General features: G+C 31.5%; 1 long non-coding RNA gene across 1 annotated transcript; it reads left to right on the forward strand.

Annotated features, from left to right (window-relative positions):
* Positions 1-2621: 2621 nt before the first annotated feature.
* On the forward strand, positions 2622-4209 carry LOC136205288 (uncharacterized). Its single transcript, XR_010675883.1, has 3 exons — positions 2622-2861; positions 2953-3097; positions 3198-4209. It is a non-coding gene; the product is annotated as an uncharacterized lncRNA (long non-coding RNA).
* The last annotated feature ends 1723 nt before the right edge of the window (positions 4210-5932 follow it).

Genomic DNA, 5932 nt, shown 5'->3' on the forward strand with positions numbered 1-5932 from the left:
ATAATTTAACAAATCACCAAATTAATTCAACAAATTATAAATTAAAAACCATAAATGAAAATTAACCTAATTTTATGGAAGAAATTAGATACCTTAGGAAATTTGGAGGCTAGCCGGAGTAATTAGAAGAAGAAATGGAGGAAAATGAAAAGAAAAGAAAAGGAAAGGGAGGAGGAGAGCAGAAGAATGGTGGAGAGAGGGAGGAGGAGAGCAGTAGGCTGCTTCTTCTTCGCTACATCTCCTGCGAAGGAGATGTAGCAGGCGCCGCCTGCACCTAAATCCGTAAATTGGGATATGCGGGGGGGCTAATTTTTAGCCCTCCCTAAACCCTCCATGGCAGCTCCGGCGCCGTAGGGGCTGGAGCCCCCACGGGCGCCGGGCTGCCTCCGCCTCTGGGTGCTGGATCCGGTTACGGGTGGACCATAAATGGACCCATTAACTCCCATTTAGGTATCCGCTATCGTTACTTTGTTTTTTACAAAGTACCGTTACTTGGTGCTCATTTTCACCATTGGATGAATTTTATGCTCCATCATCCAATGGTGAAAACCACACCAAGTAACGGTACTTTGTAAAAAATAAAGTAACCATAGCGGACACCCTCCCATTTAATCCTATAATATTGAATATTTCAATTTAGGTGCCCGCTATCCTCACTTCCTTTAAAAACAAAGTAAATTTACTTTGTTTCAATAACAAATAGTATTGCGACATGTGTCAAATTAATTTAAAATAAATTAAATTATATTAAAAGTTGACCTGCTATTACAGGTTACCACTAAATAATGAAAATTAAAGTTACACGAGGTAGAATATAATTCTATCCACCAAACTACTTTACGGAAATTGATACTACTTTACGGAAAATCTAAAAAATCTTTACAAATTTCCATAACATTTCTATAATTTTTCGTAAATTAATTATTTTTTGTTAAATTATTAATAAAAAAATAATTTTAATTATATCCACCAAATCACTTTACGAAAATTAATATTACTTTACGGAAAATCTAAAAAACCTTTACAAATTTCCTTAACATTTCTATAATTTTCCGTAAATTAATTAATTAAATTATTAATAAAAAAATAATTTTAATTATATCCACCAAACCACTTTACAAAAATTAACACTGTCGCTACCGGATTTTTCAGGGTACAAACGCCGGAAGCTAGATCGGTCAATAGTTTTTTCTAGTTAAAACTATTTTTTAGAGTCGCCACCAATCAGAATTAAGGCGTGATTGGACACCGAAAATGGTTGAATTTTAATGGATAAGGAGGTCTGCGAAATAAAGATTTTTAGGTTCGTTTGTCGGTTACGTGTAGGGAAGAAAAACTTGATTAATCACCCTACCCCGCCCAAATATTGGTACTAAAAGATGTGGTTTTTGTGTTAAATTTATTTGATTTATCTCAATTTTATTTGTACTTTCATAATATGATAACGGCATATAATTTAATTACATGGTTAATGTCGTAGGTATTTAATATTTATGTAACGTTAAATCATTAATTGTATCCTTATAATTTTAATAATTTGGACAACATTTAATTCGCATTTATATAACATACACTTACGAATTAACACGTTTAATTTTATATAATTTGGGTGACGGTTAATTCATATTCCTATAACATAGAACTGTGAATTAACTCGTTCAGTTTTCGTTTATTTAGTACCGTTTAATTCGTATTTCTATAACATAGAATTACGAATTAACTCGTTACTTTTTCATTTTTTGTTTTTTATACTCTTGTAGCACATAAATAAAATGGAAACATTCCGCGTTAATTAAGTTTTATTTTTATTATCGTTTTCATACCTCTATGATATAAAGATATAAATCGATTCGCATTAACTTTGTTAGTTTCGTGCACATTTAACTTATATCCCTATAACATAGGGTTATAAATCAAGTCATTTAATTTTTTGTAAAAGAAAGATGTAGATTAAATTTAACCATATGAAAACAAATGATTTTTACTAATGGTATAACACGTATATGTCACGTGAAAATAAATTGGTTGAACTAAGTGGGTAATATGAAATTAAGTAATGAAGGGTCCAAATTAGCAAATAAAATGAAAGGAGTCAAATTGATGAACTAAAATAAACAGGAAGGGACGAAATGTAATTAGGAGGGGTCAAATTGAAGCAAATAAAATCAAAAGAATCAAATTGATGGACTTAAATAAACAGGGAGGGGCGAAATGTAATTAGGAGGGGTCAAATTGAAATATGAAGGGAGTCAATCTAACCAATTAGAATAATGGGGGCCGAATTCACAAATTAATAAAACATGGGGAGTGATAGGTAATTAATAGGGACTTGATTTAACTTACTCTAAACAAGTAGAGACCTAATTAAAACGTGGAGGGACCTTATCGAAGCAATTAAAATAATAGGGGGTCCGAATTCATAAAGCAATAAAATAAGAGGTGGTAAGTGTGATTCGGAGGGACTCGATTGAACTTATTTAAAAACGTTAGGGGGCCTGATCAAAACACGGAGGGACTTAATTGACGAAATTAAACAAAACGGGGTTAGTTTTTAACACAATGATAAATTAAGGGGTCAGAATGAAAATAAGGAGTATAAATTTGGATTTTAGGGTTTTACTTTCTCATTTGTTCCAGCAGCCACCGTTTCTGCTTCATCTTCTTCCTTCTTTCCAATTCCTAACCCTAGACAGCACTTGACCTTCAACTCCCATGGCCGACTTCTCTCTCCGTGAGCAGAGACTCTCAACTCCGGGCGGCTCTCTCCTTTCTTCATTTCGAAGCCGAAGCGCCGGGCTTCTCTCCTCTCTCTCGCGTTTGCGCAGATCTGTTCCGATCTGTCCGTCTGCGGCGAATCCACGGTGAGTTCTCGCCTTTTCCTCATATCCCCCTTCTGCTCTTCTCGATTTCTAGCGTGACGTTCTGATGACCGTTTTCTTTGGTTTTTTATAGGTGAAACGGAGCCGAACCGCTTCCGATCCGTCCCGTTTATGGGGTTTATGGGCGGTTTTACGCCCTTAGAGAGCGGACAGCCATTGTCTGGCGCCCCTGAGGTACCTAGGAGGTCCGATCTACTCTTTATCCGGTTTCTCCTAAGGTAAATAATGTTTACGGTGGTTTTCCTTTTCGTACTTTCTTCTTTAACGGAAATGTCACTGATTTATTGTTTTTCTTTGTTCGTTGAACCCGTAACACAGGTCCGTGGTGATTCATGGGTTTTGGTACAGATTAAGGAAAACAGAGACTTATTTGCAGGCCTGTGGTGATTCATGAGTTTTGCTACAGATTAAGCAAAACAGAGACTTATTTGCGATTTTTTTTTTGTGTTTTCCGTTTGGTAAACAGAAGTTTCCTGGGATTTGCTGTTGATTTGAAGCAGAGATGTTTTCTTTTTATGAGTCTATGTTTTACTCCTTTCAGAGGATATTTTTATCTCTTTGTTTTGGTTTAGTTGTTTTGGTTTAGTTGCAAATTCTGTTCTTTTTCTTGTTTTTTGGTCTGGATCTGAGGAAGAGTATAACCTCATTTTTGGTTGCATTGTAAATGTATTTTTAGTGTGAAAAAAAAACAGTACAGTGAATGAATGAAAGAAGAAAATGGGATACAGTGCATAAGGAAATAATGAATAAAAAGATCTAAATAGTGAAAATGATGGTTTTTCCTGGAGATTTCCAGATCTGGAACCTGGAATCTATTTGTCAGGACTTTTGAAATCCTTGTATCTTTAAGGTTTTTTTAAGAAAATAAGATACAAATAAATAAGAGACTGAAATTATAAAAAAGGGATGATTTTCTGAGAGGCTGGGACTTTCCAGATCTGGAAGAATCCCTAGCATCTTTAATATTTTTAAGGAAAATGAGATGAAAATGAGACTGAATAAGAAAAAAAAAATGAAGTAATAAGAAAGATGGTTTTATCAGAAGCTAGGGACTTCCAGATCTGGAAAGTAGAATCTATTTTCCAGATCTATTGGAGTCCCTTGCATCTTTAATATCTTTTAGTTTTCAGTTTTCAGGATTTGGATACTGGTTTTTAAAAAAAACAAGTGCTATTTTTAAGAAGGTAGAAAGAAGCAGTGTAATGAAGAGAGTAGAAGAAAAAGAATTAATGAAAAGAGTAGAAGGAATTAATAAAAATGACAGTTTACCTATTGGATCACTAGAGTGAGGAAGAAGCACATCTCTTTTTCTACATTTCTTTTGTCTGCTTCCTTCTCTCCCTCTCTTTATCTACATTTCTTTTGTCTGCTTCCTTCTCTCCCTCTCCTCCCTTTTTTTTTTGTGTCCCCTTTGTTTTTTTTTTGTGTCCCTTCTGCCTTGGGTCCCTCTTCTTTATATAGGGACTTTTTCTAATTAATTAGAGACTAATAGAATGTTAATATAGTTTTAATTAGTAAGTGTATAGGTCTGGGCCTTTATCCATATTAGAATGGACTTGGGCTTGAGCCTTTTACAATTTTAGGTCATAAAATATTGTTCATATTCCTTCCATTTTTATTTCAAAAATTAAATGCTTATAACATAAACATCAATTAGTATTTTTAGATTTTTTCTGTATCTTTTAAATATACTAATTTTATCCAAATAAATCTATGGTAGACATATTAACTTAGAAATAAGAATCTTTAATTAATAACTAATATCCTAATTGACTGATTAAATCCTTATAACATAAACATTTAATCAATTTTACATATTATTGAGAATACTTATCTTCCATTTTATAAAATATGATTAACTACAATTTATACCAAAATATCACTATATCTATCATATAAATATTTATAAGGATGTATAACGAGAATAAAAATTACAAAATATGAGGAGTTACTCCGGATAAAATGGGTATCTACAAACACTACCTTACGGAAAATCTAAAAAACCTGTACAAATTTTCGTAACATTTCTATAATTTTCCATAAATTAATTATTTTTTGTTAAATTATTAATAAAAAAATAATTTTAGTTATATCCATCAAATCACTTTACGAAAATTAACACTACTTTACGGAAAATCTAAAAAACATTTACAAATTTCTATAACATTTCTATAATTTTCCGTAAATTAATTATTTTTTGTTAAATTATTAATAAAAAATAATTTTAATTATATCCACCAAACCACTTCACGAAAATTAACACTATTTTACGGAAAATCTATAAAACCTTTACAAATTTCTGTAACATTTGTATAATTCTACGGAAATTAATTATTTTTAGTAAATTATTAATAAAAAATAATTTTAATTCTATCCACCAAACCACTTTACAAAAATTGACACTACTTTATAAAAAATCTATAGAACCTTTACAAATTTCCATAACATTTGTATAATTCTACGGAAATTAATTATTTTTGATAAATTATTAATAAAAAAATAATTTTAATTCTATTCACCAAATAACTTTACGAAAATTGACACTACTTTACAGAAAATCTATTAAATCTAGAGTGACTATGAGAGATTCAAGGGTGAAGTAGTGGGTGGACAAACTCTTTACAAAATTTAAATGTATTTGTTAATCTATTTACGATTATGATAAGTTAGTAAATATGATAGAGCTGCTCATTAGCGGTTTGGTGATCCGTTCGATAAAAGTTTGATTATGTTTATAAATTGACTTTGAACATGAAACTCTGCTCGAAAGCTCTTAAACAGACTCGGTTATAGGTTCATGTGAACAAGCTCATGAACAAACTTCATTATAATTTCATGAATAAGTCCATGAACAAACTTGATTCGATTTTTTTTTAGTAATAGTATGTTTATAAAGGTAAAATCTAAAACAATGCATTTTTGTATTAACTTTTGTGTTGTACGTTTCAAAACGGTGTAATTTTATATTAAATAAATTTCAACTGACCATAATTAATAATTAAGTTCTTTGCTAGTAAAGTAAATGAACATAATTAACAAGTTGTTTGCGAGCA

This window comes from Euphorbia lathyris, chromosome 9 (genome assembly GCF_963576675.1).
Source record: "Euphorbia lathyris chromosome 9, ddEupLath1.1, whole genome shotgun sequence".
Taxonomy (NCBI): domain Eukaryota; kingdom Viridiplantae; phylum Streptophyta; class Magnoliopsida; order Malpighiales; family Euphorbiaceae; genus Euphorbia; species Euphorbia lathyris.